Source organism: Saccostrea echinata, unplaced genomic scaffold, assembly GCF_033153115.1.
Source record: "Saccostrea echinata isolate AGI-Se365-2 ecotype Australia unplaced genomic scaffold, CSIRO_AGI_Sech_v1 ptg000054l, whole genome shotgun sequence".
NCBI classification, from domain to species: domain Eukaryota; kingdom Metazoa; phylum Mollusca; class Bivalvia; order Ostreida; family Ostreidae; genus Saccostrea; species Saccostrea echinata.
In genome coordinates this window covers 2,999,204-3,015,789 of record NW_026889803.1, presented here as the reverse complement: position 1 = coordinate 3,015,789, position 16,586 = coordinate 2,999,204, and positions in this window count along the sequence as shown.

The window sequence follows — 16,586 nt, the reverse complement described above, 5'->3', positions numbered from 1 at the left end:
AAACTACGCCGACTTAATGTTAATTCGTACAAAAACTGATTCGTATATAAGGAGTCAATTTCTAGGTGGCAGGGGATAGTTTCGTACTAAAGACCCGGTCAAATTTCTTAAAAAATTGAGATATCCCCTGTTTGATGTGATATTTTATGTAGAAAAATGATTAGAATAATTATGGGACACATTTGCAGTGTAGCAGAGTGCTTGCTGAAAAAAATGATGTGCAACATGTAGGTGTCACTATGACGCTTATCATATACAGAGTTGTAAATGCGAAACTAAGACACGTGGTCAGTTGCAGAGGAAATTCAGCTGAAAAGCAGTAGGCCTTAGAAGAAGGTGTGTATCTCAGAGGGAAGGTGAATGACCCCATATCAATTGGTGAATTTTTATTAGGGCTTGCATTGATTTACAGACTACTGGGTGTTTTATCCTGCTCGCTCGGGCCCGGGGGTGGGTTGTATGGGTGTGAATGAGGCCCAAATCTTGGAAAAACAAGCCAAAATTTGGGGAGTCCCCAGGTGCATTTTTGGTACATGTGCACTCTAATACGCAGATTACATGTAATTTGTTGACATAATTTGTGAGCCATGGGCATATGAAGTGTAATTAATTAGCCCCTGGAAAACTGTCCCCATGTACATGTTTTTATGGATCGCATGTATATGTGTACCCCCTCGGCACATGTTTGGCATTAAAAAAAACTATCCCCTGCTACCCTATGCTAACCACAAAAGTCAATTCGTACATAAAGTTTGCTGAACATGAAACAAATGCAAAAAGTTAGTTCGTATACACTGTAAAAATTGTGTTTAGGAAATAAACACTTCTATTACATGTTTAGATCTAAACATGTATAGTATTGCGTTTAACAACTAAACGCTTATGTCTTAACATGTTTTACATCTAAACGCGTTTAGAAATTAAACGTTTTACTGTAAAGGTGCAGAGTTATCTTCCCGGAAATGACACACATATATTTGAACGTGAATTTGAGCGGCTATCTAAACAAAGAAAACACAACAAGCTAAGGTGGTGTATCAATGAGAGTTAGGACAACCCAATGCAAGGGATAACTATGACGAAATATTGAAATACGTGAAAGGGCATCTTATTACTGCAATACATTAAAGGTTTGTTTTCTTTTTCTTTGCATTAATTAACCACGATGAGCAACGTAAATAAAGTTGACTTGGGATATCTTTGAATTCGTTCATAGACTAGCAGGAGAGGAAATAATATTAAATGTCATTAAAAACATAGTTTCACTAAAACATGAACAATTTTGTTTTTCTAAGTAATGCAAAATATCAGTGATAGAGTACTGTTACTACAATCTTGCTTTCTTTCCTACAGGTATACTGTAGTCCAGATCGAACTCAAAATACATGTATCTGAGTACCTGGTGTCATCTTCAAGTGCAATTTTATTGTTCCATAATCAACACTTTGAAACTTCATTTTGTGAAGACTACTGAGTTAATTCGACAGTGTTTACAATTATCCTCGTGCATTTGAAATGGATTACTTTCTGACAGTTTTTGATGGGATATAGATTATAATATGTGGTGGTTTGGGACTTGCTGAAAGTTAATAAAATTTGATATTTTTCTGATTGACATGAGGAAAACTCTGCAGCTGATTCAAATTATAATGATTATAATAAATATATATGTAAATATACATTTTGTACGTTTAATTTAAAAATTCTTTAATAAAGCCTTTTGGAAATATTCAATGAAGTTTTGATATTAATTGTCAGCTTAATATCATTTTCTTAATAATTTTGAAGATTAAGAGTTTGCGATCTATGTGTACGTTATAAATTATGTGTCATTATGATTGAATTGTTGAGACTAATCAAATCTATTCAGTTCTATCTCCTACATTATTTGTGTAAATTAAGTACATGTACATCGCACATTGTCCATTATATTGTATAATTAAATACATATCCCAACGTTCAGTGGCTTTATGAAAAATAATTAATATCGGTTACATATTTTGAAAATTTTGACAATAATGCGCATTGAAAAAACATGTAATTTTTAGTGCCTAAATTGACGAGAGTGTTTTGTTTTTCTGCAGGAACAAATTATACTTATGATGTGTTTAGATATTAAACACTTCTGCTGTTATGTGTTTAGAATTTAAACACTTGTGTTTATGTGTTTAGATATGTTTAATTTCTAAGCACATAAGTGTTTAAATTCTAAACACTTTCTAAGACATGTTTAGAAATTTTACATGTTTAGGAATTAAACATATAAAAAAGGAGGTGACAACAAAGTGTTTAGAAAAGTGTTTGAATTGTAAACACATTTTTTACAGTGTACACATCCTTTTTTGCGTTGTGTAAATGTAAAATTTCAATAAAATTTATTAAGAGTAAAAAAAAATCTGGGGAAAATATTTATGAATAATGGTTTCACATTACACTTTACCATCTTAGGAAATAAAATAACTATTGTTAAACCAACACACTCTCGGCGGTTTCTTAATTCGCTGTTTGATGTATGACAAACGCTTATTACGAGATGCTCCCAATTTGGTATTCCCTAATTACGAGATACTCTATGCTTGGAAAGCGTCGATCCCCAAATTTCTCCATTTCCGAAAATTCAGTTAACATGATTCGAGGACTGCGTATATTCCTTGTTGCAGAACTGCATGTTTTATTTGAGACGTTTTGTGGATTTTTTATACAATAATACTTATACAGTTTATTGAAATTTTACGGTGTCTTTTGATTAATGGAATTTCTAGTATCTGTTGACGATACTATATTAGAAAAAGATATATTTTGTTTGGAGGTCCGTGTTTACTCTGCTCCTGTTTTGTATTGTTTAATGGACTTTTGAGCTTGAATACTGTTCGTTATCTCCATATATTTCATTTCGGAATGTAAAAAAAAAATCACGTCCTCTTAAAGGTTACATAAAAGAGAGTTGTTGAAGGCAGATACGATGCCATTTTGCAAAGTTAATTTCGGTTCTATCTAAAAACAAAAGTCATTGCCTAATTATCTCGGACACAAAAACTACTGAAAGGATGCTAATTTATCAAAGCTATAATTATAAGACTGTGACGAATAAAAGTTACCCATATACAAATGTATTTCATTTGTATTTGAAAATTCTATCGTGCCTCGAATAGAATTTACCCTTTAAAAAGTGTAAGAAAAAAGCTACACAAAAGCATGTACATGAAATATTAGGATTTTCTTGCGAATTCAGTTGACTTAATTTAGGTCAGTCTTCTCCTACATGTGGAAATTTGGCAAAAATGGGAATCCAAAGATAAAGTCTATTTCATTATCTTTCAGCATATGATTTATGTCGCACAATCTACAGTACAACGCCAAAAGTGATTCATCATTTCCCTTTTTACCATATATTTTAAGAAAAGTTAGTTTTTGTTTTAAAAAAAATATTGTGAGTTCAATTTTACTCCATATTTGCAAAATTTGATAATTAACCACTGAGTATAAGATTTTGAATTATAAAATCACAATTTCTAACTTCAAAACACCACGATTTCATGACACTTTTTGTTGTAAAATTAAACTTTTTCATTTGATACTTGATATCACTGAAATGCATTTTCAAATTATGCGAAGAAGGTACAATGAATTCGGAATTTACTGATACTCGCTCATATCTGCAACTCACAATAGGTTTATTAATTGTTCCTCAATTATCTCAACCACATTTCTGCTAAAAAAAAAAAAAAAAAAAAACAGAAAAAAACGCACATCTAACTTGGAAGAGTGCCTAAATGGAACCACACATGCATGTATAGAAAGCTATCTTAAAATAAACATGTTCGGTCACCACATGAATATAATAGATCTTTGATTCCCTTAATTTAACATTTAGGGTAAAATGAATTGTTTTAAGGATTAATTAATGAAAAAAAAAAGATTGAAATGATCAAGCTTTCGTTTCTTGCATCTCAGCGCATTTTTTTTCTTCAAACATTATTTCATAATAAAACTAAATAAATGTAGAAAATTTCATGCAATAAATTGTTTAACAACTTCAATTAATACATGTCCTCATCATACTGACGCAAATATAAAATAACTCATCAAATACATGTATTGTGAAACATTGCAACAAACTTTCATAATTTCCATATCATTTTATTTCATTTAATTCATTCATACCAGTGGCAAGTAATTAGAGCGTTTGCTCTAGAGTCAAGGAGTAAGGAGTCGATCCTTAGGTCGCGGGTTCGAATCCCACTGCGGGATGTGGAGACCGTTCCTTCGGATGAGACCGTTAAACTGAGGTCCCGTGTCGCAGTAAGTGCTGGCCAGAAAAAAGATCCCTCACTGCACAATGGCCCTGAGTGCTGAGTATAGATATAAAATTTGCAGCCCACCAATGGCAATGGTGGCGTCTCATTATGAGTGAAAAATTCCCGAGAGGGACGTTTTAATTAAAACAAACAAACAATCAAACAAAATCATTCATGCCACCGTCTATCAGTACTCACAGTACTTTGATTTATTTATGTGTGTGTGATGGGGGGGGGGGGGTTATAGCTCTCTTGTTGCACGTCATCAACATTACTAATTAAATAATAATATATATCCTTGGTCCCTTCAGACAGATGTTTATGGTTGCATATAGATATACAATACAGTAGACACATCTCCTGCAAACGTACATAGAGTGGATAATTACATGTAATTGACATTAAAGTTTTTACTTTTTGTCAGCATATCAAATGAAAAATGTACACTACTACATGTAGTATATATGCAATTCTTATGCACAATTAGGCCATTCCACGAGTTTTCTAAGTTAATTTAGCGTCCATCCTAAAATTAAAAACCTAATTATCTTTTTACCCTGGAAAAACACACGAACCAACAAAGAAAAAAAAACAATAGGAACTTACAGCATTTCCATAATATTTGCTTTGTAAGTGAGATACATGTATGTGGGGAAAAAAAGAAAAACAGAGGGCGGACCTTTTATTATACTGCGTTTTAAGGTCCGCCCTGCCATTTTAACGAGTTTTTTTTACGATACGATAACATTTAATAAACTCTGTTCAAAATATTCGCCTTGTAGTAGTAAGATATCTGAAATACAGAGGGCGAACCTTTTATTATACTGCGTTTTAAGGTCCGCCCTGCCTCTTTCTCTAGTTTGTATGCTACGAAAATAAACCCTATTCAAAATTTTCGCCTTGCAATAGTAAGATATCTGAAATATAGAGGGCGGACCTTTTATTATACTGCGTTTTAAGGTCCGCCCTATCTCTAGTTTGTATGCTACGAAAATAAACCTTGTTCAAAATTTTCGCCTTGTAATAGTACGATATCTGAAAAACAGAGGGCAGACCTTTTATTATACTGTGTTTTAAGGTCCGCCCTGCCATTTTGACTAGTTTTTATGTTACGGAAATAAACCTTGTCCAAAATGTTTTCTTTCTAACAGTAAGACATCTGAATTATAGATGGCGGACCTTTAAATATACTGCGTTTTAAGGTCCGCCCTGCCTCTTTCTCTAGTTTTTATGCTACGAAAATAAACCCTGTTCAAAATTTTCGCCTTGTAATAGTAAGATATCTGAAATATAGAGGGTGGACCTTTGAATATACTGCGTTTTAAGGTCCGCCCTGTTTCTTTCTCTAGTTTGTATGCTACGAAAATAAACCCCGTTCAAATTTTTCGCCTTGCAATAGTAAGATATCTGAAATATAGAGGGCGGACCTTTTATTATACTGCGTTTCAAGATCCGCCCTGCCGTTTTGACTAGTTTTTATGTTACGGAAATAAACCTTGTCCAAAATGTTTTCTTTCTAACAGTTAGACATCTGAATTATAGATGGCGGACCTTTAAATATACTGCGTTTTAAGGTCCGCCCTGCCTCTTTCTCTAGTTTTTATGCTACGAAAATAAACCCTGTTCAAAATTTTCGCCTTGTAATAGTAAGATATCTGAAATATAGAGGGTGGACCTTTGAATATACTGCGTTTTAAGGTCCGCCCTGTTTCTTTCTCTAGTTTGTATGCTACGAAAATAAACCCCGTTCAAATTTTTCGCCTTGCAATAGTAAGATATCTGAAATATAGAGGGCGGACCTTTTATTATACTGCGTTTCAAGATCCGCCCTGCCGTTTTGACTAGTTTTTATGTTACGGAAATAAAACCTTGTCCAAAATGTTTGCTTTCTAACAGTAAGACATCTAAATTATAGAGGGCGGACCTTTTATTATATTGCGTTTTAAGGTCCGCCCTGCCTCTTTCTCTAGTTTTTATGCTACGAAAATAAACCCTGTTCAAAATTTTCGCCTTGTAATAGTAAGATATCTGAAATATAGAGGGTGGACCTTTGAATATACTGCGTTTTAAGGTCCGCCCTGTTTCTTTCTCTAGTTTGTATGCTACGAAAATAAACCCCGTTCAAATTTTTCGCCTTGCAATAGTAAGATATCTGAAATATAGAGGGCGGACCTTTTATTATACTGCGTTTCAAGATCCGCCCTGCCGTTTTGACTAGTTTTTATGTTACGGAAATAAACCTTGTCCAAAATGTTTTCTTTCTAACAGTAAGACATCTGAATTATAGATGGCGGACCTTTAAATATACTGCGTTTTAAGGTCCGCCCTGCCTCTTTCTCTAGTTTTTATGCTACGAAAATAAACCCTGTTCAAAATTTTCGCCTTGTAATAGTAAGATATCTGAAATATAGAGGGTGGACCTTTGAATATACTGCGTTTTAAGGTCCGCCCTGTTTCTTTCTCTAGTTTGTATGCTACGAAAATAAACCCCGTTCAAATTTTTCGCCTTGCAATAGTAAGATATCTGAAATATAGAGGGCGGACCTTTTATTATACTGCGTTTCAAGATCCGCCCTGCCGTTTTGACTAGTTTTTATGTTACGGAAATAAAACCTTGTCCAAAATGTTTGCTTTCTAACAGTAAGACATCTAAATTATAGAGGGCGGACCTTTTATTATATTGCGTTTTAAGGTCCGCCCTGCTTCTTTCTCTAGCTTTTATGCTACGAAAATAAACCCTGTTCAAAATTTTCGCCTTGTAATAGTAAGATTTCTGAAATATAGAGGGTGGACCTTTTATTATACTGCGTTTTAAGGTCCGCCCTGTCTCTTTCTCTAGTTTGTATGCTACGAAAATAAACTCTGTTCAAAATTTTTCGCCTTCTAACAGTACGATATCTGAAAAACAGAGGGCGGACCTTTTATCATACTGCGTTTTAAGGTCCGCCCTGTCATTTTGACTAGTTTTTATGTTACGGAAATAAACCGTGTCCAAAATGTTTTCTTTCTAACAGTAAGACATCTGAATTATAGATGGCGGACCTTTAAATATACTGCGTTTTAAGGTCCGCCCTGCCTCTTTCTCTAGTTTTTATGCTACGAAAATAAACCTGTTCAAAGTTTTCGCCTTGTAATAGTACGATATCTGAAATACAGAAGGCGGGGCTTTTATTATACATGTACTGCGTTTTAAGGTCCGCCCTGCCCCTTTTTCTATTTTTCATGCTACAGAAAAAAACCCTGTCTATAATTTTCTCTTTGTAATAGATAGATCAAAACGGGGGATTAAGGTTTTACATAGGAATATCTAGGTAAAAGTCTTCAAAAATCTTCTTCTTAAGAATAACAATGTCATGATTAGTCATATTAATATGGAAGCATCATCAGTTAGTGTAGATGTACGTTTGTTCAAATCATGACCCCCGGGGTAGGGTGGGGTCACAATGGGGGATCAAAGTTTTACATAGGATATATATATCGAAAAATCTTCTCCACAAGAACAGCAAAGCCATCTTTAGTCAGATTGATATGGAAACATCCTCAGGTATTGTAGATTCAAATTTGTTTAAACCATTATAACAGGTCATATAAAATTAATTTTCCGCCGGAATATGGCTGAAATATAGCCGACTCGGCATTAAACCCTAATCAATCAATCAATCAAACCATGACCTCCTAGGGGTAGGATGGGCCACAATGCACTATCAGGGTTTAGCATGTGAATGTATAGGGAAAAAATTCTAAAACCTTTTTTTCAGGAACAACAAAGCCATGTTTAGTCACATTGATATAGAAGTATCTTGAGGTAGTGTAAATTCAAGTTTGTTTAAATCATGACCCCGAGGGGTAGGGTGGGGCTAGCGCTATATCTATAAAAATCATGACACCTGGGGTAGGGTGGGGTCACAATAGTGATTAATGTTTTACATTGGAAGATATGTTAGAATAAATTTGCTGATGAAAAACAGCAGGGCCTTATTGACTCAGGTGAGCGTTGTGGCCCATGGGCCTCTTATTTTATGTCAAGGTCTTGGAAAATCGTAGGACGATTCTTTTATAAAAGGCAGTGACGAATCTGAATGTATAATGGTAGTACAATATATATTTATCTGGAATATATTCACCACATACAATCAAAAGATATGTTCAGATTTATTATCCATGTATATCACAAAAATGTTATGTTAGAATGATCATTGGTTGTACTGTATCCGTATCTGTAGACTTTGATTCATATAGCATGAAAAAGAGGGAGTATTTGTTTCTGTATTCATACAATGATTTGGGAAAATAATCACCTTAAAAATAAGAAAGGGGTTCATCAACACTACGTACATAATGTATGTGGTAAATACCTTGTGTGACAAGTAAAAAGAAATCTGTGATACACCAGATGGTGTTTATTTTCTACGTACTTAATTGATACGCAAGGAGCAGATGGAAAATTAAAGAAGGTGTTATTGCCACCCCTCCCCCTCTTCCTCACCTGAGATGCAACGTATTACCGGAAATTTTTCCAGCCACTGCCGAAATTATTCATATAACATGCGCAGATCTAGGGGGGGGGGGGGAGTCGGGGGTAACCCCCCTCCATCTGGAATTTGCAGAGTTATTAAAAGTATATACTTAAGTAAATAAAAAATGACTTCGGGCCCCCTTAGAAAACTGTGGACCCTACCATCACCACCACGAAATAGATGTTTTTCACGTTTTGGAAATGGAATTGGATTTTACGTTTTTTTTTCTTCCTTGTCAAGAAATTTTTGGGTTAGAAATTTTTTTGACTCTTTTTGGACTGGGATGCCCCCCCCCTTGGAAAAATTCTTGATCCGCGCCTGTATAATCATTATTCAAAATTGTTATGTAATATCCGAAACAACATATGTGCAATGTATAGCATTAATGAATTAAAATCGAACTTCAAAAATTCTGTCATGACTACATGAGACCGATTGTATTATTTCCTCCATGGTTACCACGGAGAATGACTGAGAACTTCGAAAAGGATAACTTACGGAGATTGGCAAAGTTCCTAGCTTTCGTAAAGAATTTTTCAAAAACTCATGAGCAGGTGTAGTGGTACTAAACAATACACTTTATTGGTTTTCACCGCATAGAAAATTCTACACGGGAGATCACTCTCAATCAAGCTCCAGACAGCTCAGTATTACTCCATATCATTATTCGTAGGGAAAGAAGTCCCGGAGAGTATGGAGTATGACTCTCAGTCATACTCCATACAGTGTCATTTATTCTCCGGGACTACTTGGTATGGAGTTGTAGCGTAACGTAATACTGAGCTGTCTGCAGCTTGGACTCTCATGATGGAAAACCCCATGAATTACCTTTTTTCTCCGGATAACCGTGAGTTGCCACTTTCCATAAATGAATAAAATAAATAATCATAAATAATCAGCGTGTTATAAAAGAAATATATTTTTGATTTAAAAACTGAAACGCTTCTAGTGGACATCACGAAAATGTACATATCATGTAGCTTGAAATGGGAAATATGACGCACGCTTGACAACGTCCCCAGAAACAATCAGTCAGTATATTTCTGGGTGCATTTGGGGGGGGGGGGGGGGGTTATAGCACAAATTAATGTAGAAAATAGAAATTCCTTGCTACACAAAAAACAAAGGAAGAGGATCAACTGATGTTCCCTCCCCCTTCCCCCGTTCATACAGACGTGAGATACATAAATGACTTGTTTATAGAACTGGACATTCAACTTTGCCCAAAATGCTTCATGTCGGTAATAAAAGAAAATATTTTACGATAATGATTTCAAATTTTAATCGGTCATGCAATACAGCCTGCTAGATTATCCCACAGTCTGTCTATTATAGTCACAGTAAAATGTGTAATTTCTTTTTCTTTCTTTTTCTTTTGGCAAAAAAAAAAAAATACAAAAATGAAATATTATTTCATATGTAGTTCATTATGACGAGGAAGAGTGATATTTTTATAAGAAAGAATTAAATCCAAACCATGATTATACTTTAAATCTGATGTATATGTTTTCAATATTGAATTACCTGTTTTAAGCTTTAACATTACATGTATTTTGTTTGTGCAGTAAATACAGATCGAATACATTAGGCTATATATTACCCTATCCACAAATAAAGGGCAAAATATTATTATAAACTGAAAACAAGTTAAGTGTTAAAACTAAAGGGAAGCATATACATACTTTTATTTTTTATCGGTCTTAGTATTAAACTCTACACTCGGAATAAGAAATTTCTTTAAATATTGTAATAAAAATAGACTATATATAATTATATAATTATATCACAATTTTGATGTGTACGCATGAATATCATAATAGTATTATAATTTGTTCTTCGCATAATTTATTAAAATAGAGAATTCATATCTATTGATTTAAAGCAAACACTTGACCATTACATTGTCATTGCTATCTGCCGCGGGCTCTACCTGCGGGTACCTGTCAGGTATACGAATACTTCACACCCCCATTGTTTTATTGCCTATACACACCGGCAGATTTCACACATTTAATCGTCCTAATTTACACAAAGCAAATGCTGAGGAAAAACAAACACAAGCCCAATAAATGCGACATTTTTTTTTTAAATCATTGCCTTAAACGGTATTGCTAAAAGCACACTAAACATTGAGTAGCAATCCCTGCCCTAAGAGATATATTGTACAAAAAAATAAACACAACAGCTAGGGTAAATCCTTAATCTTTCTTCATATGATGTAAACAAACTCTCTTTAATTTTATGTGTTTAAGTCAAGATTAAAACATTTTGCACCACCCGGACCTTTAAACTTAGGCGGACCTTTTCTTATACGGGCCGGACCTTTTCTTATAAAAGGCGGACCTTATATGTTATCGTATTAGGTCCCCCCGGACCTTTAAACGAGGCGGACCAAATATTATGCGACACCGGTCAGCAGGGGATTCTCACTCCTCCATAGCACCTGATCCCACCTCTGATGTTTTAGAGGTCTGTGTTTGCTCTGCTCCAAAATTTGTATTGTTTAATGGACTTATAAGATATGACGTTCAAGGATGAAAATAAAAATATTCAGATAAAAGAAACCCATTAAAAATTGGCTCAATTCAGTCAATTTCATCAGATTATGTCAAAAAATATTGAACACAAAAAAGCTGGTATGAAGTAAGGTCTCCCAACTCTAATGGAAGACAAAGTTTTTGTTCTGCATGCTTCTTTTCCTCCTATTATAAATATTTTTACCTATTTTGAGCTACAAGTTCTTGGAATGGTTTGCTCAATTTTTTTTTAATGGAGGCTTATGGTATTATAAGCCAGGTTTATGTTGGAAAGACGGGTTTATTCGAATTTGACCTATCCGCCATTATTGTTTCTAATATTATGTTGCTACAATTTGATTGGTTGTTTTTTATAGTGGGGATTCAGCTACAAGCAGTGCCCTAAGTTTGTAAAGAAAATTGTATCGTAACCGCCACCACCCCACCACTACTCCTTTATTTAGTTATCAGTGTGTTTACATCAAGTACTTATAATTCTTAGGGTAGATTCAGCCATAGCCTTCTGGCCACCATTTAATAAATTTTACGAATGCTGTAACAATTAATTAAATTTTCCCCCAAAATTCTGTTTTATTTTGACACTAATATCTTATTTTCCGGCTCTTGTGACTTCCCCATGTAGATATCCAATGCAACACGACGATTTCTTAATATGCTAATACTGCATAGGAAGTTACACCGAGTTAATAAGGTATCAACATCCTTCCATGGTTCTCTTCCGGCTCTTGTAGCCCGGAACTGGTTTCTCACAGCCTTCCACAGCTGCTACACCAAGTTGAGATCCACTGGAAGTAGGGCTAGTCTCAAGACTCACTAGTTACACCGAGTTGACTGGTACAATTGAGCTGTACCTTTCTTCCGGCTCCTGCGACTGGACTGCTGTCTTGAACTGGTTGTTAGCTATTGGAATTAATGGCTGAGTCTGCCCCTACTGATGCCAAAGTAACGTGTATTTTGTGTTACATTTTATTGTATATGTTTAATAGATGTGTTCTGGAATGTTGTAGTGTAGATTAATAAACTTTGTACATTTATTCAGACTTCTTCTGGTTTCTTTCCAACATAAAACTACCAGATCTGATACATATAAATCTCAGCCTTGTTGGAAAGCAAATTTATGAAGTCACTTCCATTTCTTAACATAGAGAGTTTTTTTTTTAATTTTCAAAGGGCTGGCTCATTTATAAAATGAAACAAGAAATGTTTTTGAAACACTTATGCCTCCCCCCTCCTTGGACATACATTATAGGGTGCACAAGCCTTTATTATGGGCAGTATAATAACATTATGGGCAGTGGAAATTAAAATTGACCCTTTGAACTTAAAATCAATAGGGGTCATCTACCGGTACTCTCTGAGATGCATCAACCAGAAATAGTCTTCTACATCACATCTTTGGCAAAAACACGTTTCTCATGATATATCAGTAACTAATTTGTTCAACCTCTGCAGAGATAATGAATGGAAAGCAAATAATTGGAATGTTTCTAGTCCAAGGGGCATAACTCTGTCAAAAATTGCTCAATCATACCCAAAACAGAACTTGACCTAGATATTCTTATGATAAATCTGTATACCAAATTTCATTTCAGTATGTGCAACCTCTTCAAAGAAAATGAATGAAAACTGCACATAATTGGAATTTTTCTCAGTCCAAGGGGCATACTAGTAACTAGGGCTGTATATTGAGCAAAATATTTCGATACGATACGATACGATACAATATTTTATACAGCGATATGCGATATATTGGATTCTTTAACAAGTTTATCAAAAAAGTCTTGTAAATCATTTAATGCATAAATTTGATAAAAACTAAGTGTTTTTTTTTACCAAATTGGAAGTTCAAGTCTCAGTCTTTACAAAGTACACTTCAAATTCAAACTTTTAATGTCTGTAAAACAAACATGTTAAAATATAGTTGTCTTTGTATTTTTTAATAGTTATTTAAAATGTGCTATCTCCTTGATGTTTATTTCATTATTGATCAGTTTTAATTCAAATCAGTTAAAAATAACCTTTGGTGACTGAAATTCCCAACTTTTTCACAGAATTATAAGAAAAACTGCCTGCCCGATACGTACCAGAAGTTATTTTTTCGATATGATACATTCCAGAATATCGATACGTATTGAATATTCGATATATTGACACAGCCCTACGCATAACTCTGTCAAAATTTGCTCAGTCATGCCCCCCAAAAACCTGACTTAAATATTCTTATATGATAAATCTGTACATTAAATTTCATTTCAGTGTGTGCAACCTCCGCAAAGAAAATGAACGGAAACTGTTGGTAGACCGACCAACAGACAGACAGACCGACTGAACGACCAACCAACCAACCAACGGACAGACAGCAGCAAAGCAATATACCCTCCCTTCTTCGAATGGGGGCATAAAAAAAAATATTATGTGCATTAAAGGGAAGATTGTAGATGTTCCATTAGGTACATGTATTCATATCTGTGTATCAGCCTTAACACCACATTCCTAATACCTCAAATGTCTACACTCTGCAAATAACAACAAAGACTCATTACTGGAAGGTTTTTGAAAAGAAAAATGAAACAATACCAGAAGTAAACTGCTTTGAAACAGTCGTAATACTTAAAATACCAGAAAGGTACAATAATGAGGGGAATTATAACGGGGGAGCACTGTACTTTAAATGTGACCTTGAAGGCTTATTTGTGGGGCTTAAATCAGCTAACAAACATCTCTAATAAATGGCCATTGGTTTTTTTATTTTATTTTCCTGCACTCATTTCACATTAGACATTAATTTGTTAATTTTACTGTATTTGAATAATAGTGATTGAGCAGTAAGGATAAGAACAGAGAATCAATTTCTCCTTGAAGAAGATCTGTGTTGGATGCTATAGGATCCACGGAATGGCCACCACTATTGACCCCTCAACTGAAGGTTGTTATGATGGTTCAAGGTCAAAACACCTGAGGAAGGTTGGAGACCATCCGATCATGATTGGAACCAGAAGACAAGCACAAGGCAGATAGTTATAAGCAGGAACTTATTGCCTAAGCTTAAATCAGCGGAACACTATCCTCTGAAATTAAATATCTGGTACAGTTGAATACAACTTTTGTAATAAAGAAAACAGTAGCAAAATACATGTCCAAATACATGTACAAATATTGGGGTTTTTTTTTTAGATAATAGCCATCCTTCTTAAATTTCAGAGTAATTTCTTTTAGTAGAAGTCATCCTTCTTAAGTTTTAGAGTAATTTCTCTCTGAGTAAATTTATTGTTAGAGTTATTTTTCTTAGCAGAGGGACATCCTCCTTAATTTAGATAATAATTAATGAGTGAATTTAATAGTTTCCCAATTTATACAGTATAAACTGGGATAGTGCAGTTTATGTTTTATAAACTGCTAATAACCAGAATTAAATTATTTTCTCTTAGCAAAAGGTCATCCTCCTTAAATGTTTGAGTGAACACTCTTAGTAGAGGGTCATCCTCTTTAAATATCATTTCTATTGAAAGTCATCTTCCATAAGAAAAGCAAATACAACCTGTGAAATTTATAAGAAATTTACAAGATCTATCAGCAAATTTCTGTATAGTGCAGTAATCATACTATTCTTGTAACATATACCAAATCAATAGACTGTTTTTGTCATAATGGCTTGGAATTCTTCTTTAATAATATTCTTTGGTGATGTTGATCTGAATGTGTAGCTGTTTTTAAAAAATAGTGAAAGTAGCAAGATAAGAAGAAATACAATGGCAGTCACTTGATGTTTTATCACATTGCTGTCATTAATAGAAATTTGAAGTAAGTTGTTTGGATTCTGGAATCCTTAGGGTGTAAAGTTTGACTGAACAATTTTCAAAACAAGTTGTGAAACACTGATGCACCCCCCCCCCCTTCCCCAATGACAGCTCATTGCCAAGTGCCAAGATTAAAGTTTCTCAAATGCAAGTCAAACTACAAGGTCAATGTCAAAAATTGTTGGTACACAAAAAACAGTCTTGTCAAAAGGAATACACATGTGAAAAATGAAAGCCCTTGCCCCAAACATGCAGAAAATATAGTCAAAGTAAAAAAATTTTAAAAGTAAGTAAAACTCCAAGGTCAAGGCCACGCGGTGAAATATAAAACCCCTAGCACCAACACTTCAAAAGTTATGACCAAGGTTCAAGTTTTTCAAAAGTAGATCAAACTCAAAGGTCAACGTCAAAATACCAAAAATGTTGGTACTCAAGGGAAGGTCTTGTCACAAGAAATACACGTGACAAATGAAACCCCTAGCAGCAATCATTCAAAAGATATGGCCAAGGTTTTTATAAAATAGATCAAGGGCAAAGGTTAAGGTCAAATTGTCACAAATGTTGGTACCTAAGGGAAGGTCTATTGTCACAAGAAATACACATGTGAAATGTTAAAGCTCTAACACCAATTATTCAAAAGTCATTCAAGGTCAAAAGGTCACAAATGTTGATACCTAAAGGAAGGCCTAGTCACAGGGAATACTCATGTGATATATTAAAGCCTTTAAGCACCAACTAAAGTGTAGTCAAAAGATATGGCCAAGGTTAAAGTATTTCAAAAGAAGGTAAAACTCCAAGGTCAAATCAAAATGTCAAATATTTTGGTCTTGTTGCAAGGACTAAATATATAAAATAAAAGCCCTGGCTCCAACCAATCAAAAAATATGGGCAAGGTTAAAGTTTTGCAGACAGACAGACAGATAGACAGACAGGCCAAAAACTATATGCCCCCAAATCTTTGATTATGGGGCCATAATAAAGTCAGTTCAACATTTTAAATTTTGAGATCAGTTGAATATTTTAAATTTTGAGATCTTGCAATTTTAATTAACAAAGAAAAATGCAAATTTCATTTTTTTTTTAAACCTTTATGGGATACAAAATCAATCTATGTATCTGTAAATTTGTGATATCAGAGTTTGTTATACATAACTATGAAAATTTATGAGGAGTTGTTAAGAATGTTGCTGGGTATTTAAAAAAGCTTTTGTTTGATCTGTAATTCTACTTTATCAATGTTTGTAGGCCTTTTAACTAATTTTTCAAGTTGCACCTATGGTAAAAAAACATTTGATCGATAGATTTACAGCTACGTGAAATCCTCAAAAAACATTATAACATATACGCATCTTTAATTAAATCTTTAAAAAAAATTAATTATAAATAGTTGATTTGAACGATGTTGTGTTTTAAGGACAGGTAACTCAAGTGCGAAAA